Source organism: Lolium rigidum, chromosome 4 (genome assembly GCF_022539505.1).
Source record: "Lolium rigidum isolate FL_2022 chromosome 4, APGP_CSIRO_Lrig_0.1, whole genome shotgun sequence".
Classification (NCBI taxonomy): Eukaryota; Viridiplantae; Streptophyta; class Magnoliopsida; order Poales; family Poaceae; genus Lolium; species Lolium rigidum.
The window spans coordinates 172165252-172186699 of NC_061511.1; positions in this window are offsets into that span (position 1 = coordinate 172165252).

Below are 21448 nucleotides of genomic sequence, written 5' to 3' on the forward strand. Positions count from 1 at the left end.
AGAATTACCGACTCCGTAGAATGCTAGAATATTACTTGATGCCCGTCACCGTGTCGCCACCGCCGATTTCGGATAACAATGAATCTCTTCGAGACTTAGTGCAGATTTGCTAAGCCGAGAAGTCGAAGTCGAAGGAGATCTGTAAGAAGCGCATGAGGAATTCATCACCACCACCGCCAAAGGAGTAATTCATCATCGGTATTGGCATCCCCTTGGTTTGTTCCAAGCTTGGGGGAGTGCTGCGATATCACATCATCACTACCTTTTACTTTTTACTATCAAGTAGTGTCATATCATGAGTAGGGAGGTTATCGTATAAGATGGGTTGCAGTGTGGAAGTATCTCTCCTTTAGTTTGTCTATGTATCCCTTGGTGTGAGTTATCATTATGAAATATTAATGAGAAGTCTTATCATCTACATATTGCACACCTTATTTTAGTTTGCAATTTCTACTATATGATTGATCTTGATTTTAGTATTGGTACCACTTTGGGAGCATTGAGTAAATCTATTTGGTTTTGGCAAACTTAGCATTGGTCAATAGCAACAACACCTTGAGGTTTAAGTAGAAAAGAGAAGTACATATAGTTGTTTCATTGTCTTCCTTTCTTGTTAGCTCATAGCTTATTATTATGAAGTTAAGATTGTTTGTACTTACAAGTAAGATGCATGATTGTTTCTATCACATGTATATTTGTTTGTTTCCCTCAACTCCTATGCTTTCTATTTAACCTTGCTAGCCAAAGACCTGTACTGAGAGGGAATACTTCTCGTGCATCCAAACTTGAACCCAAACCTATGCCATTTGTGTCCACCATATCTACCTATCGCATGGTATTTTACTGCCATTCCAAGTAAATACTTCATGTGCTACCTTTAAACAATTCAAAATTTATTACTTCTTATTTGTGTAAATGTTTTATAGCTCATGAGGAAGTATGTGGTGTTTTATCTTTCAGTCTTGTTAGGCAGCCTCCACTAATGGACTAGTGGCTTCATCCAATTATCCTATAATTTTGCAATAAGAGCTGGCAACGGGGTTCCCGACCCCAATTAATCAACTTTCATTAATAATTCTCTTCACGTGTTTTGCTCGATTCATCGGTAAGCAACTTAATTTTGCAATAGACACTCCTCCATGGTATGAGATTGTTGGAAGGCACCCGAGGATTCGGTTAGCCATGGCTTGTGTAAGCAAAGGTTGGGGGGAGTGTCATCCTTAAATAAACTAAAATACATGTGTAAACAAAGAGAAGAGGGATGATCTACCTTGCTGGTAGAGATAACGTCCTTCATGGGAGCCGCTCTTTAGAGGTCTGTTTGGCAAGGGGGTTAGAGTACCCGCTACCAGTCGTTGACAACGACAAACACCTCTCGAAACTTTACTTTTATTCTCTTTATATGATTTCAAAACTGAAAAATCTCTAGCACATGATTTAATCCCTGCTTCCCTCTGCGAAGGGCATGTCTTTTACTTTATGTTGAGTCAGTAAACCTATTTCCCTCCATCTCAAGCAAGCATTTTAGTTGTTGTGATCAAATTATTATATTGTGATTTGCTTCATCATGTCTTTTATTCTTTCTTGTTTAGTACAAGTTTTACCTGAATGAATATAGCTTTGAAAGTCATCAATGATTAATATGATTGAGTATGCAAGTTTACCATAAGCTTTAATACGAGAGCGCTGCTCAATAGATAAGTATAATCTGTTAACTGTTCTCTGACCAAGAACAAAGTTTGCCATCACCAATTATGATTTCTTATGCACCTTTATTTGTGATTACCTTATACTTGTTTCAAGTTGAGTTATATGAGGAAGTTGTTTATTATAATGTCTTGTGTGAATGAATATGATGCTTCTTGTCCGTATTTTATTTATCGACTCTTCACTCCATAAACATGTGGTCCCGTTTACCGAGTTCGGTTTCGCTTGGGGACAAGCGAAGTCTAAGCTTGGGGGAGTTGATACGTCCAATTTGCATCACTATTTTATATCATAATTTGTCGTTATTCATTGATATATTTCATATTGGGACACAATACTTATGTTATTTCATCTATTTTGCATGTTTCATGATTATTTGGAGATCGCGCACCGGAGCCAGGATTCTGCTGGAAAAAGCACCGTCGGGATGCAATATTTCGGAAGATCAACTGTGGAAGGAAATTATACCAAAAATCCTATTTTCCCAGATGACGGAGAAAGCCAGAAGGGGGAGCCGAGAAGACCCAAGGGGGGGCCAGACCACAGGCCGGCGTGGCCCATGGCCTGGCCACGCCACCTTGTGGTGTGGGGGCCCCACAGCCCCTTTCGCCTCCTTTTCTTCGCGAAACCCTTCGTCCCGAAAACCTAAGCTCCAGAGGGTACGTCGTGAAGTGCCACAGCCGCCTCTCGCGGGGCGGAGAACACCAGAGAGAAAAGAGCTCTCCGGCGAATCCGCCGGGGAAATTCCCTCCCGGAGGGGGAAATCGACGCCATCGTCACCGCCATCGAGCTGGACATCATCTCCATCACCATCACCATCATCTTCATCATCATCACCGCCGTCTCCACCGCAGCACCTCGTCACCGCTGTAGCAATTTGGGTTTGATCTTGATTGTTTGATAGGGGAAACTCTCCCGGTGTTGATTTCTACTTGTTATTGATGCTATTGAGTGAAACCGTTGAACCAAGATTTATGTTCAGATTGTTATTCATTATCATATCACCTCCGATCATGTTCCATATGATGTCTCGTGAGTAGTTCGTTTAGTTCTTGAGGACATGGGTGAAGTCTAAATGTTAGTAGTGAATTATGGTTGAGTAATATTCAATGTTATGATATTTAAGTTGTGGTGTTATTCTTCTAGTGGTGTCGTGTGAACGTCGACTACACGATACTTCACCATTTATGGGCCTAGGGGAATGCATCTTGTACTCGTTTGCCAATTGCGGGGTTGCCGGAGTGACGAAACACTGAGCCCCGTTGGTATATCGATGCGGGAGGGATCGCAGGATCTCGCAGTTTAAGGTTGTGGTTAGATTTATCTTAATTACTTTCTTGTAGTTGCGGATGCTTGCAAGGGGTATAATCACAAGTATGTATTAGTCCTAGGAAGGGCGGTACATTAGCATAGGTTCACTCACACAACACTTATCAAAACAATGAAGATTAATCAGCTCGTATGTAGCGAAAGCACTAGACTAAAATCCCGTGTGTCCTCAAGAACGTTTGGTCATTATAAGTAAACAAACCGGCTTGTCCTTTGTGCTAAAAAGGATTGGGCCACTCGCTGCAATTATTTCTCTCGCATTTTACTTACTTGTACTTTATTCATCTCGTTACATCAAACCCCCTGAATACTTGTCTGTGAGCATTTACAGTGAATCCTTCATCGAAACTGCTTGTCAACACCTTCTGCTCCTCGTTGGGATCTACATTCTTACTTATCGAAGATACTACGATACACCCCCTATACTTGTGGGTCATCAAAGATCTATTCGATCAAGTTAGAGGCGCGGGAGTCTTCTCCAAAATTGATCTAAGATCCGGTTATCATCAGATTAAGATCAAGAAGGAAGATGTTCCGAAAACAGCCTTTGTCTCAAGGTATGGACATCATGAATACCTTGTAGTGCCTTTTGGATTAACCAATGCCCCAGCAATTTTCATGAATCTCATGAATAAGATTTTCATGCCATATCTAGACAAGTTTGTCATCGTATTCATTGATGATATCTTGATCTATTCCAAAGACAAAGCAGAACATGTTGAACATATGAGGTTAGTGTTGCAAACACTAAGAGAACATCAACTCTATGCCAAACTCAGCAAGTGTGAATTTTGGCTAGATCAAGTGGAATTTCTTGGTCATGTCATTAGCAAAGATGGAATAGCTGTTAACCCGAGCAAGGTAGCAGCAGTTTTAGAATGGGAAGCACCCAAGACTGTCAAGGAAATCCGAGGATTCCTAGGAATGGCAGGATACTATCGGAGATTCATTGAAGGATTCTCCAAGATAGCAGGACCAATGACGAAGTTTTTAAGGAAGAACACACCATTTGTGTGGTCAGAGGAGTGTGAAAAGAGTTTTCAAACTCTGAAAGAGAAACTCACCACGGCACCGGTGTTAGCAGTTCCTGAAGTTGGCAAGGATTACACCGTGTACTGTGACGCATCCAAACATGGATTGGGTTGCGTACTTATGCAAGATCGGAAAGTGATATCTTATGGATCAAGGCAACTCGGACCTCATGAAGTGAATTATCCAACACATGACTTAGAATTAGCAAGCAGTTATATTTGCACTAAAAACTTGGAGGCATTTTCTCTATGGAGCCAAGTGTGAGCTCTATACGGATCACAAGAGTCTCAAGTACTTCTTCACTCGTAAAGAACTCAACATGAGGCATAAAAGATGGCTTGAACTGATAAAGGATTATGATTTGACCATCAATTATACTCCAGGAAAGGCTAATGTTGTAGCAGATGCCTTGAGTAGGAAGAGCACTGGAGGAGTGGAACAAGAGTTATCACCAGAGTTGAGGAAGGAAATAAGCCAATCCCAAATACAACTTTGGGAGAAAGAAGCTCATGACGGACTATCGGCTTTACAAGTAGCCGATGAGCTAAATGTCAACCTGAAGAATGAGATAATGATGGGACAGTTGGACGACCCATTCATCGTGGAGGAGATGAGAAGGATAGATGAAGGTAGACCATCAGAATTTCACCGAGGAGAATCAGGATCACTATGGTTTCAGAAGAGGATTTGCGTTCCGGATATTACTGAAATCAAAGAAGTAATACTCCGGGAAGCCCATCAAACACCATACTCCATACATCCGGGAAGTACAAAGATGTTGTTATCACCAGAATTTGACCAAGTCAGAGGTGGGCCGCGATCGAAGATGGGTGTGAAGAAGTATATATAGAAGAAGTATGTGGATCGGCCTTTTTACCAAGTTGGGCTTAGTTGCCCGTGTATCTGTAACGTATTAGATCGTATCTTAGTTTAGAGATAGAATCTTATTCATGCACGGTTTGGTGCACGCCCGCATTAGAGAGTCCGCCGGACTATAAATATGTATCTAGGGTTTATGGAATAAACAACAACTCACGTTCAACCCCAAAACAAACCAATCTCGGCGCATCGCCAACTCCTTCGTCTCGAGGGTTTCTATCGGGTAGCGACATGCTTGCCTAGATCGCATCTTGCGATCTAGGCAGCACAAGCCCCACGTTGTTCATGCGTTGCTCGTATCGAAGCGCTTTTGATGGCGAGCAACGTAGTTATCATTAGATGTGTTAGGGTTAGCATTGTTCTTCGTTTAAGCATGCTTACGTAGTGCAACCCTTGCATATCTAGCCGCCCTCACGCCTATCTCGGGTGTGGGGGCGGCACCCCGCTTGATCATTATTTAGTAGATCTGATCCGTTATGATTGCTCCTTGTTCTACAAGGATTAGTTTAATATCCGCAATAGTTAGGCCTTACAAAGGGGGAGGATCCGGTGGCACGTAGGGTGGCGTTCGCAAGTCCTAAACGGGATGTTCCTAGGATCAACTTCATGTTGGTTTTTTGGCCTTGTTTAGGATCGGCTTACGAGCACCGTGCGTGGCCGCAAGGCCCAACTCGGAGTAGGATGATCCGATTATGCGGTGAAAACCCTAAATCGTCGTAGATCTCATTAGCTTCATCTTGATCAAGCAGGACCACCAAGTATTCGTGCACCCCGTACGGATCATGGGTGGATCGGCTCTTTGAGCCGATTCACGGGATTACTCGAGAGCCGATCGAGGCTCGTATTTAACGTTTACATGTATGCCCTGCAGGAAACTAAGCGAGGCATCCTCATCACCTTCCCCGACCGGTATAGGTCAGGTGGCACGCCCTTGCACTTCGCAACGCCGCGTGTGACCGGAAGAGCATTGCGGGTCGTCGCTCGGAGGGGTCTCGGCCAGCCGCAGCTCTAGGCTCTTCCCGGCTCTACGGTGTTGACAAGGCCGCTGCCCGCCGGTGGGTTTTGGCGAGTCAACACATTCCGGCACGCCGGTGGGACAATCGTCTACATCAACCACATCGCCATCTACATCCGAGATGGCGGACGGCACGCCGGTCACCTACGAGGATCCGCTCGACGAGCTCAAGAAGCAGTACAACGAGATCAAGGCTACCCTCGAAGCCGACCTCATCGGCTCGTATCGCAGAACCCGTCCGCATGGCGTCACGCGGAAGGAGTTCTCACCGGAAGGCGCACTCGATGAAGTGGACCTATCTGTCCCGTCAGAAGAACGTACCAGGGCCGTACGCCACGAGATTGGTGGCATGGTGGCTCACTCGTTGCGCCTCCATTCCGAGAGCTTGGTGAATACTTTGGAGCATGTCGCCGTTCGGATGATCAGGGAGGTCATGAAGAGTCAGCACTCTTTGTTAGAGTCAGCTCTCAGAACCTACCAAGGAAAAGTGCTACTCCAGCCCCGCTTGCCGTTGTCGCGCACATCGGCGACACCAGGAGCGCATAATTCACCGGCGCGTGCCGTTGACGGGATTAACGGTACTCACCCCTGGAGGTGCCAACCAGGACATCCGTTCAACATCAACATGATAGAACTGGGGCACCCCCTTGATGAAGGTAAAGGCGAGGGCAACTGCTCTTGTGGCAAAGACAAGGAAGAGGCTGCTCCATGTGATCGGCCCCGACACCGCCAAAACATCCTGGTGATGATCAAGGTAGAAGCCGACGCCAGTAATCGGCCCGCTGTATCCGTATCGCCCGCTCTCCCAGTATGCGTTGTCGACCTCACAGGTGACGGGAAGGCGGGAGTACGGGTTCACATCAGCCGATGAGCTAGAGGAAGTTGACATCGGTCCTGGGGATAAGCCTCGACCTACTTTTATCGGCAAGAAGTTAGATCCGCAGCTCGGGGGACGGATGATAGCCCTGTTGAAGGAATATCCGGATTGCTTTGCATGGGATTACACGGAGATGCTGGTTTGGACGAGGAGCATCATTGAGCATCGCCTCCCCCGAAGAAAGGATTTCGGCCGTTCCAACAACGAGCACGTCGGATGAGGGCCGAGATTCCGGAAGAAGTCAAGAAGGAGATTGAGAAAATGTTGGCCGCCGGATTCATCGGGCCATGCGGGTATGCTTGAGTGGATCTCCGGTATAGTTCCGGTGGAGAAGAAGGACGGCCGATGGCGCGTGGCCATCGATTTCCGAGATCTTAACGAGCTACCCCAAAGGACGAATATCCGATGCCCGTGGCGGAAACATTGATAAACGCCGCTGCGGCCACAAGGTGTTGAGCTTCATGGATGGCAACGCCGGTTATAATCAGATTTTCATGGCCCCGGAGGACATACACAAGACCGCATTCAGAGTACCGAGGGCAGTAGGCTTGTTCGAGTACGTAGTCATGACCTTTGGTTTGAAGAATGCTGGTGCAACATACCAGCGAGCCATGAATTATATATTTCATGATCTGATCGGCAAGTTGGTGGAGATCTATATCGACGACGTGGTGGTCAAATCGGTATCCATGGAGGGGCACTTGGACGATCTACGGCGCGTCCTAGAACGGACTCGGAAATTCGGGCTGAGAATGAATCCGAAGAAGTGTGCCTTTGGCGTGACTGGCTGGTCAATTCTTAGGTTTTCTGGTTCATGAGCGGGGAATTGAGATCGGCCTGAAAAGTCAGGAGGCGGTGCGTACCATGCAGCCGCCTACCACGAAAAAGGAGCTTCAACGCCTCATCGGCAAGATCAATTTCGTCCGGCGGTTCATCTCTAACCTGTCAGGACGAATCGAGCCGTTCATGGCGCTGGTGAAGACCAAGTCTGACGACGAGTTTCACTGGGGGGGGAACGACAACGAGGCGTTTGATGAAATTAAGCGATATCTAACAACGCCGCCGTGCTAGTTCCGCCCCGGCAAGACAGAGCCATTCTACATCTACCCGTCGATGGGCGATACGTCCATCGCTTCGGTGGTGGTGCAACTTTGCGACGGCGTTGAAAGAGTCGTTTTCTACCTCGGCGGAAGGATGTCGGACGCGGAGACAAGATACCCCGAGGTCGAGAAACTTTGCCTCTGCTTATTCTTCACCGCACCAAGCTTCATCACATCCTTCTGACGGCGGAGATCATCGTCATCTGTAAATCGAACGTCGTCAAACACATGTTGTCGGCCCCTGTTTTGAAAGGCCGACTCGGTAAATGGATGCTTGCGCTGTCAGAATTTGATCTCCGGTACCAGCCTGCGAAGGCAGTTAAGGGCCAAGCGTTAGCCGATCTCATCGCTGAACGGATCAGCACCAATATAGCAGCACTATCCATTCGTGCATGGGCTATGTTCTTCGATGGATCGGTTTGTGACGATGGTTGCGGCATCGGCATTCCGCTCGTATCGCCTCGGGGGCGGAATACTCCTTCTCCATCGGATTATCTACCCCTTGCACCAACAACGTAGCGGAATATGAGGCAATACGTAAAGGAATGGAATTGTTATTGGAAGGCTGGAGCTGAAGGCTGTAGAGCTCTTCGGAGACTCAAAGTTGGTGATTAACCAGCTCACGGAAGAATATAATTGCGAAAGTGAATCGCTGTTCCCATATTGGGTGGAATGCCGTGAGTTGATGATACAGTTCCGGTACATCAACTTCAATTGGATCCCAAGGTCCCGGAATACTGATGCCAACAATCTCGCACAAATGGCGTCAGGCTACATAGATATAGCCGACGGAGCGGAAGTTCGGATACAATTCCGGAACAGAATGATTGGAGAGCCGAGATCTTCGATTATTTGAAAGATTCGGCTCGGGGGCACCTAAGCGGGTGAGGTACGAGCCATGAAGTATGTCCTTATAGGAGACGATATGTTCTACGGGACATTAGAAGGGTTGCTACTCAAGTGCCTAGGACCGGCCGAGTCCAATCGGCTCTTACATGAGGTGCATGAAGGCGCCTGTGGAACGCATCAGTCGGCTCATAAGATGAAGTGGTTGATCGGGCGATCGGGGTTTTATTGGCCCACTATGCTTGAAGATTGCTTCAATTATTACGGGGGTGCCAAGCATGTCGGATGTTTGGAAAAATTCGGATGGTGCCGGCATCGGCGATGAACCCCATCATCAAGCCTTGGCCGTTTCGGGGGTGGGGCATGGATATGATCGGCAAAATCCATCCGGCATCGGGTAAAAAACATGAATGGATTTTGGTTATCACAGATTACTTCACCAAGTGGGTGGAGGCCGTCCCTATGAAAAAAGTAACATCGAGAGGACGTGATCAAGTTTGTGAAAGAACACGTCATTCATAGGTTTGGAATCCCCCGGACTATCACGACCGATGGAGGTTCGGTCTTCACTTCTAAAGAATTCGGGAAGTTACGTGATGACGTAGGGATTAAGCTGATCCGATCATCCCCATACTATGCTCAAGCTAACGGACGAGGCCAGGCGTCCAATCAAAGCCTGATCAAGCTGATCAAGAGGAAAATTGACGAGAACCCTCGGGATTGGCACGAGAAGCTATCAGAAGCGTTATGGGCCTACCGCATGTCGTGCCACGGAGCTATAAAGACCTCGCCGTACCAGCTTGTCTATGGACAGGAGGCCGTATTGCCTTGGGAAATTACGGCTGGATCAAGACGCGTCACGTTTCGAGAATGATGCGACAGGTGAAGAGTATGCGGCTTTGATGAGCGACACTATTGAGGACGCAATGAGAACTCGGGCTTTGGTCGTTGGAGAAGATTAAGGAGAACAAAGCCGGGGTGGCTCGTGCCTACAACAAAAAGGTCGGGCCAAAGGAGTTCCAAGTTGGTGATCTTGTGTGGGAAGCTGTGTTGCCATTGGGAACCGAGGGATAAGGCATATGGCAAATGGTCTCCTAGTTGGCACGGCCCGTACAAAGTGGTCCGGGCCTTGAAGGGTAATGCGTACATGCTTGGAGGAATTGAGCGGCGAAAAGTTCCCCGTGGCTGTTAATGGTCAACACCTCAAGAAATATTTCCCAAGCATGTGGGATGATGGACAGTAAGATGTGGGGGCCGATTTCAGAATCGGCCAGTAACAAAAAAAAAAAACCATATATACATCAGAGCCGATGCACAGGCATCGACTTGAGAAAACGTATGGAGATTAACAGTATGCAAGTACAGCCGATGCACGGGCATCGACTTCAGAAAACAGAGCCGATACGCTGATATCGACTTTAGCGAAATAAGTTTATACAACAGCTTGGCCTCAGACAGCAAGATGAGCCGATATTTTTCCATCGGCTCCCTGTACGACAACTCCATTCGGCAATCGACAAGGGAGCGAAATTAGTTGAGGGATTTTCTTCATTGATAAGGGGATTTCTTACAAAGAAAGAGCCGATTGCTCGGGAAGGGAGAACAAAAGAAGGGTCTATTGACCAATCTACTATTGCTAGGCCTATACTAGTAGATCTTAATCTACGGGCCGTCGCTTCCTTCGTCGTCGTCCTCGGAACTCTCATCGGCACTACTGCCGATGGGTTCCTACGTCGCTGCTTCCGTAACCCTCTACGGGAGCTTCGTCTTCGTCTTCATCGTCGGCTCGCTGTCGTCGTCCCACCACATGCGGAGGCGCTTCGGCCGGCGGGTAACCCTCGAGGGAGTCGTCGTCGTCGTCATCGTCTTCCTCTTCCTCTTCTTCGAGAGGTGGGGCAGCCGTCCCGGGGAAGCTGGTCGTCCTCGCTCTCCGACTCCGGTTCCCCGACGGCGAGGAGCGAAGATCTTCATCCCCGCTGGTCAGGGACTGGTCGTCTTCGGACCAGACAGAGGAGGCATGGTCTTCCAGGTCCCATGCTTCTGGGGCGCGGATGTCCGGTGGCGTCTCGCGGGAGGAGGAGGACCCGTAGGAAAGCTCGGAGGAGTCGTGGAAGACCGACGAGGAGGAAGAAGAAGAGGAAGACATGGCTGTGGGAGTTTGGGGGTTTTTGGGTGCCAATGGCACGAACAGAGCAGGATGGTGAAATGGCGAACTGCTTAGAGCGGGTAAATAAAGGGGGCCACGGTGAAAAAATTCAATGCCACAGCAGTTTTCGAGGAGGCAGTACTCAAAGACAACGGTCAAATTGTGCGGAGCAATGGTTACGCTTTCTGCCATGACATGACCCGACGAAAAATGCTGCAATGGTTACGCTTCTGCCATGACATGACCCGACGAAAACGTAATGATTTTGGAAATATCATTTCCAAAACCAGGGGGGCATGTGTTATCACCAGAATTTGACCAAGTCAGAGGTGGGCCGCGATCGAAGATGGGTGTGAAGAAGTATATATAGAAGAAGTATGTGGATCGGCCTTTTTACCAAGTTGGGCTTAGTTGCCCGTGTATACGTAACGTATTAGATCGTATCTTAGTTTAGAGATAGAATCTTATTCATGCACGGTTTGGTGCACGCCCGCATTAGAGAGTCCGCTGGACTATAAATATGTATCTAGGGTTTATGGAATAAACAACAACTCACGTTCAACCCCAAAACAAACCAATCTCGGCGCATCGCCAACTCCTTCGTCTCGAGGGTTTCTATCGGGTAAGCGACATGCTGCCTAGATCGCATCTTGCGATCTAGGCAGCACAAGCCACGTTGTTCATGCGTTGCTCGTATCGAAGCGCTTTTGATGGCGAGCAACGTAGTTATCATTAGATGTGTTAGGGTTAGCATTGTTCTTCGTTTAAGCATGCTTACGTAGTGCAACCCTTGCATATCTAGCCGCCCTCACGCCTATCTCGGGTGTGGGGGCGGCACCCGCTTGATCATTATTTAGTAGATCTGATCCGTTATGATTGCTCCTTGTTCTACAAGGATTAGTTTAATATCTGCAATAGTTAGGCCTTACAAAGGGGGAGGATCCGGTGGCACGTAGGGTGGCGTTCGCAAGTCCTAAACGGGATGTTCCTAGGATCAACTTCATGTTGGTTTTTGGCCTTGTTTAGGATCGGCTTACGAGCACCGTGCGTGGCCGCAAGGCCCAACCTGGAGTAGGATGATCCGATTATGCGGTGAAAACCCTAAATCGTCGTAGATCTCATTAGCTTCATCTTGATCAAGCGGGACCACCAAGTATTCGTGCACCCCGTACGGATCATGGGTGGATCGGCTCTTTGAGCCGATTCACGGGATTACCCGAGAGCCGATCGAGGCTCGTATTTAACGTTTACATGTATGCCCTGCGGGAAACTAAGCGAGGCATCCTCATCACCTTCCGACCGGGTATAGGTCGGGTGGCACGCCCTTGCACTTCGCAGCGCCGCGTGTGACCGAGAAGAGCATTGCGGGCCGTCGCTCGGAGGGGTCTCAGCCAGCCGCAGCTCTAGGCTCTTCCCGGCTCTACAGTGTTGACAAGGCCGCTGCCCGCCGGTGGGTTTTGGCAGTCAACAGATGTACATGGATCTAAAGGAGCTATTCTGGTGGAACAACATGAAAAGAGAGATAGCACAATACGTGGCGGAATGCCATACCTGCCAAAGAGTGAAGGCTGAACATCAGAGTCCGGTAGGAAAGTTACAACCTTTACCAATTCCAGAATGAAAATGGGAGGAGATAGGAATGGATTTCATCACCGGACTACCCATGACCAATAAAAAGAAGGACATGATATGGGTAATCGTGGACCGGTTGACAAAAAGTGCACACTTCTTAGCGGTAAATCAGCAGGATAAAGGAGAGAAACTCATCGATCTTTACATCAAAGAGATCGTGAGTAAACATGGAGTGCCCAAGAAGATCGTGTCGGATCGAGGATCCGTGTTCACGTCAGCATTTTGGAAGCAACTACACGAAGCTTTAGGATCCAAGTTGGACTATAGTACCGCCTATCATCCCCAGACAGGTGGACAAACGGAGAGAACTAACCAGATCCTAGAGGATATGCTTAGGGCTTGTGCCCTAGACTTCGGAGGATCATGGGAGGAGCACTTGCCACTGGCAGAGTTTTCATACAATAATAGCTATCAAAGCAGCATCAAGATGGAACCGTTTGAAGCTCTGTATGGAAGGAAGTGTAGATCACCTATATGCTGGTATGAAGCTGGAGCAAGCAAAGAGTTCAATCCTGATTATGTCAAGGAAAAGCAACAAATTATTGACATTATAAGAGATAGGCTCAAGATCGCCCAAAGCCGACAGAAGAGTTATGCCGATCAAAAGCGAAGGACATGGGAGCCACAAGTTGGGGACATGGTATATCTTAAGGTGAGCCCGATGAAAGGACTTCAGAGATTTGGAGTAAAGGGAAAGTTAAGCCCTAGATACATCGGACCTTTCAAGATTCTGAGTCAAAACCGAGGGTTAGCCTTTGAATTGGAACTACCGGGAAGGTTATCCCAAGTTCACAATGTATTCCATGTGTCACAACTCCGAAAGTGTTTGAAAACCCCAGATGAGCCAGTATCACATGAAGAGCTCGAGTTGCAACCAGACTTGACCTACATCGAGAAGCCAGCGAAGATTCTCGAGGAGAACTGGAAACAACTCAGGAATCGAGCCATAAAATACCGCAAGATACAATGGAAGCATCACCCCGAGAGGGAAGCCACTCGGGAAAAGGAGGAAGACCTAAGGAAAACATACCCCGAACTCTTCAGGTATTACAACCACAACTTCGGGACGAAGTTTTCTTTAAGGGGGAAAGGCTGTAATGTCCCAGGTTTAGAGACGATCGAAGGGTAGATTTTAGAAAGGGATGTGCATTGCATTGTAAATTACGGGGAAATTTCGCGCTTTTAAAACAAAACTGCATCGAAGAGGGACATGTTTCTCTCTCGACATCCTACAGGGTTAGGGTTTCGAGAGTGCGATGAACTTGTTCTTACTTAACTAGATTAGGGTTTTGAGAAGAGAGAAGAGAAGATGCATCACAAACTTAAGTTGCATGATTGAATTCAAAATTAAGTTGTATGATTGAATTCAAACCAAATTTGAATTCGAATTTCAAATTCAAACATCAAATGGATATCACATAATTCAAACTTGAGATAATTTAATAAACAATTATCATTAATCAAGATTATAAATAATACAACAATTATATAAAGCTCATTAAGGAAAATGGGAGCTTTATTGATAATCACACACAATACAATGTCATTTACAATATTCAGAATAGTAATATGAATTATTACAACACATTACACCAATTGGAAAAAAAATTAGAAAAGAAAATAAAAAGAAAGATTACAAAGGAATGAATCTATCCTAAATACTACAAAGTAGTCTTCATTTGATCTTGGACTTGATCATCTTCTGGATCATCTTGATCAGCTCACTTATACCCTGCACACAAACACAACAAAGCAAAGGATTATGCCAAGTGGCATTGCCACTTGGCAGGTTAGAAGAAAATTGAAATTGAGCAAGATATGGATCAGCTCTGCCGAGCTGATCATCTCACGACTAAGGACCAAGCCAGATACCTAGTACTGGTACACACACACAGCCTAGTAGCTCACAAGGCACTGTGCATGTACCACAGCACACACACACAACCAGGAGAGTCACCAAATTGGTGCCAGGCAAAGCTGTCGACCAGACGAGCCAACATAGGTTCATATAAAACCTTTTCACAGCCAAAAACCCTAGCAGCTTATCGGCAGAATCTCCAAAGGGTAAGAACACCAAGAACAGCCAGAGCTGTTCAACCTGTCCAAAATCACCACAAAATCAAATCAAGCTTCACAAGCTCACAAGGAGGAGCAGGACAAGCACCAGCTCATCCTTAAAGCAAACCAAGCAACCAGAAGCCATCCTCTACACCAACACCCCATTTCTAGGAGCTGGAGTGAGGTATACATAAAGCATCATGAGCAAGCATATGTCTTGCTCATAAATAAGCATATGCATCAATCACACAAGAAAAAGGGTGTGGGTACCCTGTTTGTATCATCATTTGGCTACCAGCCATATGATGCAAGCAAAATAAGGGTACAACCATTAGGAATGGATCCAAGGGAACACTGATCAAGCCAATAGAATTAAAAGTGACTTAACCAGGGAAATCCAGCAAGGAACTAATCCCTATCTAGCTACCCAGATTCACCTAGCAACACACAACTAGCTAAGCCATCAGATTATTGGACAGTTATCTGTCCAGTATGATTTCAACATCAAATAACCTAGCAGCCTATGAAAGACTACCAGGATTAGTGCACGAAGCATCCAACGGGGTAGGAGCAACCATTTCTAGCGAGACAAAGCCTGCTAGTGTCACAACAACTACCTAGCCACACAAGAAAGACACCAAAGCGAGTATATCATTACCCGGAAGGGTTCAAATGGAGCTAGGGTTCCCAATAATTGATTGGCATCCCTCTAGCTCAATCTTATTAATTGTAAGATGATCATTACTGATAAACAGTTCACATCATTTATCTATTTAGCCAAGCATGGAATTACAGATAAATGAAACATACAAGTAACCAAGCACTAACATCTTGCCAGTGACCCAATGGCTCACTGCAAGCATCAGATGATGCTTGAGCAAGCATTAACACTCACTAGCACAAGTGCATGTGTCACACAGACACCAAGATGAGCACCAGATGGGCACAGGCAATGAGTAAGCATGTAAGCCACAAGCAAGTGGTGATCAATTGATCATCAGAGCCTGCTAGGGCATGCCACTGCATGCTAGAATCAATTAATGGCATCACATAGGAATTATATAAATTAAGCAGCCACAGTTAAGCAACAATTGCATCACAGGCTAACACATAAACCAATTTTATAATTGTATCCAGAAGCATATCATCAAGGAATTGATGTATATGGTCAACAATTAAGCAAGGCCAAGCCTACCATGAGCCAGAACTCAATAATCACCACACAAACAACATTTTCTCTTGCTAAACAGCAAGAATCACTCACAGTAATGAACTAAGGGGGCAGAGCATATCACAGCACAAGCCAGCAAGCAACACCAATGGTTAGTGATGCTCAGATGAGCATCAAGACAGATTATAGCAGGTGTAAACCCAAGGGTGAGCAGAGACTAGAAACAAAGGAAGCACAAGCCACAGTAAGCTTTGCACACGAGCATAGACTAGGGCAAGCATGGCAGTAGCAGCACAGCAAGCAGCATACGCATAACAGTAGAGCAAGCACATTAGCTAGAAGCCATGGCACATGTAGGCAGCAGCAGTGAGACAGCCGTAGCTCAGCTAGGAGGCGTAGTAGAGGGAGAAGAAAGAGAGGGAGCCACTTACAGGCGAAGCAGAGACGCGCAACCTTGGCGGCACGGCGGCACACACCGGGCTAACGGCGGCGCCAGGCCAAGCCGGGCCAGGCCACCACCTCGCCGCAACGCCAGCTTCATCACGGCGGCGCCACGGCGCCAGGGACGCCGGTGAACGACGGATCTTGACGGATCCAGGCGTTTGAGGCGCAGCAGGGTTGGGGGCGAGCAGGAACGGCGGCGAAAGCCAAATCAACGCGGACCCATAGGTGCACCGTCGAGCGGCGGCTCGATTGGCACCGACCTCGCCGGGGGGGGAGGGCCGGTGGCGCTCAGATTGATGCGGCGGCGGCGAGGCGACCGCAACGTCGCGAGAGGACAAGGGGGATTAGGGTTCTACGCGAGGAAGAAAGGGGCGAGTGGGCCGACCGAGCCCAAGTGCGGCTCGGGTTAGGGTTAACCCACTGGGCCACCCTGACAGGTGGGCCCAGGGGTAAATATGACATTTCACCTTTTCAAATAAACCAGAAACTTTAAAAATTAATAGAAAATGATTCAAAGCTCTAAAAAAATAATTAAAAATATGAAAATTGATCAGCATAAAATTCTCTATCTAAATAAAATATCAAAGAGAATTTTTTAAGACAACTAAGAATAAATCTTAATTTGATGATTGAAATAATCATTTAAATCACACATAATATTTTCAATAATGAAAATAAGTCCAAAAATGTCTTTGGACTTTAAAAAACACCTTGACAACATTTCAAGGTTGTAATTTTACTTTAAATAGAGTATCTCCAAATCAATCTTAGTATTAACCTCTTACATGAAATAATAATGTCATCGAAAGGGGGGAACAAACCCTAAAACTCGGAATCATGCATAATTGCTTCTTTAACCATTGCCCTTATCGGACAATGATGCTATTTTTCAGAACCGGAGGACAAGGGTCAGTCCACACCATCCAACCGCAAAACTTTGCGGTGTTCGAGAAAGTTCATCACTTGCTCATGTCATTTGAGTATCTTTATCAAATTACTTGCAAAGTACTATGATTATCACTATTGCATAAAAACCAAAACCACTACTTTCATAACTATGAATATGACTATGTGGTGGGCAATGGAACCATGGATTGTGTGGATATGGTGGAGGTTCCATCGCAAGGGTTTATATCCATCTAGGATTAAACAACAAATGTCGTCCAGTGATTCTTGTGCCGTAATACCCGTGTTAACCATAAGATCCGGAGTGGGACGGAGTAGCCAAAAGTGTTTCCACCTCTTGTTCATCAACGGATGCGCTTTACCGTAGACACTTGTATCTGTCGAGGGCGAGCGGTAGGTCGGGAAGCCTTAAGTCCCCACGGCAATGTCCGTAGACACTTGTCGCCCGAAGAACAAGCGGTAGGGCTGGGGAAGCCTTAAGTCCCCACGGTATTGCGGTCTATGATGGGTTGCGGCTACCGGCGTAGGAATGTATGGTAGAGCCCCGCATTGACGTCGTGGTCGGGGTCCACCCCGAAATCTACGGGAATAATGGGACCGGCGTGGACCCGGTGGTCGGGGCATGCAACAAAGGGTGGGTGTTCGAGGTAGCGGAGGAACATGATTGGCTAGACCTTATACCGGGCCTCACACCGAAGGAAGTGTGGACGGGAAAGCTGCCCGGTTGGCACCAAGGTTAAGATCTCTTATGGGTAAAGCAACACACCTCTGCAGAGTGTAAAGAACCGTGACTCGTCACTCCTCGTTCCGGGATTTGGAACTGCGAACGCTGCCGGAAAGGAACTCCATGAAGTTCTAGTAAATCGGTGAAGGCTGACGGACATAGCTCTTTGAAATAAAAGCAATCTCTTGAAGAAATGTTTATCAAAACCTGCATTGGTGTTAGACTTTCTGGTCTAATATCGTAGCTAGTGCATTAAACACCTCTTATCTATAATGAACTTGTTGAGTACGCTCGTACTCATCCCACTCTTAAATCCCTTGCTTAGATTGTCCGAATCGTCCGGAGGAGGACTACGACAACCCTCGAAGGAGCCGAAATCATCGGCTATGAAGAACCAGACCTCTCTGGAGGTATTGAAGGCATAGACTACCTCATAGTCTACGGAACCGGGGAGGCTTCCGGAGGAGATCAAGCCTAGAAGCACCGAGTAGTAGTATTAGCCGAGCAGTGCGAACTCTTAGTACTTAGCTGCTCGAGGAAATAAATGTATAACTTAATGAAACTTCTATATTGTAAGTTAAGTTGGGTTCGCCTCGAACCCAGGAGTATTCCTCTTAGGACCCAAGAGGAGCTCCGAGATGATATGTATATTATGCTTGTAATAATAAATGAATAAGTTATGGACCTGCTATGTTCTGTTGTACTACTCTGAGGGATGTAATATTTGCGGAATGGTACTTCGTGAATGTTATATCAACGACTAGCATACTACAACATGCAGTGGTATGCAGGATCACCACAGTACTCCCATGCGGCAGTTGGCCGTGGAGTCGCGCCTATCCACGCGTTCGGAGGCTAGATCTGCCGTTGATACCTCCGGTCAAGCGGACCCATCCTCGACCTCCACTCTGTCCACAACGGTGCGAGATTGGGCCCTCGCCCTCCCAGAGGTTTACATTGTTAGCTTTTGCATGTTTACCTTCTATTTATATCTTGGATCTACTGTAAGAACCTATGTTTTTGGTGGCAAGATTAGATTATATAGTGAGTTAGATCCATGTTTTACTCTATTTGGTTGCTACATCCTTGAGAAGGTTTTGTTAATACAAGTGTGTGATTTGGTGTATGAGGCCAATGATTAAATTCATACGTGCGCCAAAAGAATAGAACACATATGACGAAACAATACATGTCATTTGCGATCAGTAAAAACACAGACGATATGTTATGAAATAACGTTTGTGATGGGTCTTCACATCGCAAACGATTTGCGGAAACAAAATATGTGTGATAAGAGACCCAGTCGCACACGGTTTACAAACCCTGCGCGTTCTAGAGGAGCATCGTCCATCTTTGCATAGTGATTGAAAGGTTTACCGTGTGTAACATACCATTTTAGCCCTGTGTAAAGGCCTGCTTTGTACTAGTGGATGATTCTTTTCAAGATGTTTGGGCGGGTGCAAAAAATCAATATTTATATGGCCTCTTTGGGTCACATGCTTGAGAAATGTGACATTAGAAAAAAATAGAGAAATCTATCAAATTTGCCGGTGCAATATGCAATTGTAAAACAAGCAAAAAACATACGAATGGTTATTTGGATAGTATCAAATAACATGAAAATCTGCTTTGTCTTATGCTTCCGAGTCCTAAAAAGATGTTAGAGTGGATGTCCAATTTCTTATAGAATTGTTGCATAGAATTATAGGTAGCACCATTATTTTGATTGGAAGGTGAGCTACAGTAGAAGTATCCAAAGGATTGGAATGCTACAAAACTCCCACAGTCCAAAGATGCTTTGTTTATAGGAATGCTTAGAAGAAAAAAGTCATATATGATACAATCCTACACGCCTAATAACCAATATAGGAAAAATCTAAAAATTCATATCGCCCAGAGATTTGATTCCCATGATTCCTAGCACAAAGAAATATGCAAAATAATACACAAGTAAAGCATTTAGCGTCAGTCTTGTTTGATACAACACATAGGAAACAAAGGAATGTAGCAACATGTTTCAGTATACTAAACTTTCTCTTCCAAATATGGTGCAAACAAGATTAAGGAAGATTCCATTACCGATAATCAAATGGCACACTCATGGAAATTTGTCTATGAAACAATTTTCATAAATTTATGTGAAACTCATTCAAACTAAACATTTCCCATGAGAACCATTTAAATCAAAGAGGCTCAAGTTTGTAGTGAAAACGTGTGCCCCTATCTATAAATCGTGAAGGAGGGCATGCATGCCATCCCCTATTGAATTGCAAAGATTACCTAAATATTCAGCACACTTTATCTTCTCGGCCTCTCGGTTCTGTTTAGGCCCGTCATCAAACTCCATCAAGCTCCGACACTCGCCATGGCTACTCCAATAGTTGTGAACTCCAACTATTATTTATTTTGGGACACTTAAGTGACTGAGCTTTAAAGTAGTCTTAACTAAATCACTAAATCCATGAATTAGTTAGCATCATTTCCTTTTTCTTCCAAGTTCAAGCTCCAATGAATCACGATCCACAGCCACAAAACACCTGCTTTCTCTCTAAAGGAAACATGTAGAAACAATAAACTTTATTCCCAGCAGGAAAATAGACTAAAAAAACACGCACACATATTCTCCAAAGAACCGGCAGAGCACGCGAGGGGTGAGTGTAGCATTTCCAGACGGGAATCCAAAACCGCCACCACTCGAGACGCACCACCAGCAAGCCAAAACACTTCTTTATCAGCTGTGCTAACTGAGGATTAGCATCAAAGTCGAGGTTTAGATAATGGTGGTGACTCGACAGCGACCCACCAACCGCGCTTGTTTATCGTAGCCTCGAAGATCTGCAAATCACATTCACGCTTAAACTAAGCTAAAAAGAAAACGCAGAGAAAAGAAAAAGGGAGAGCCTCGCGCGCTAAACACGTGAGAACGGACGGCCAGGATTTGCGGCAGGTGTTAAACGATCCGTCCATCGGAGGGGTCACGTTGGCGCGACAGGGACTCGTTTGTTTCTTTGTCGTCGCTGTGTCTGCCGCGTGGGCCCGGTTCCGTTAGCCGCTGGCTGCACGTGGGCCAGCTCTACTGGATCCAGGTTCCATAGGCAGGCAGCTAGCCTATCCGTGCTGACGGAGCGATGGATGATTGGAGGTCAACGGTCCAACGCGCCGGCCTGACCGTACCGGCGGCGTTGTGCGACTCGCTCGTGCTCTAGCCTCACTTGAGCTGAGCTCATGCTGCCCCGTGCGGCCTTTTTATCCTAGTCGTTTTCTTTATTTTCAACTATAGCAACATTTCGTGAGGATTCCTTCGAGTGGCAGTGGTATTTGCTAATTCAGCAGATAAACGTGCATGGTGATCTCCTTGTCCATGTATAAACGGTGTTCTATACAAATACACACCAACAAGGTAACATGAATTTTCTCAGGGCCTGCTTTTGGAACACTAGGCTGGCATACAAATCACAGGCCAAATGAATGATCGGTCGCTTTAGATCGAATGATTTTCATAGAAATTCCAGAGGATAACATTTGGAGGGTGGGGTTATGCTTGGATCCTTGCTGTCGACGAAGGGTCTTGGGTCTTCGGCT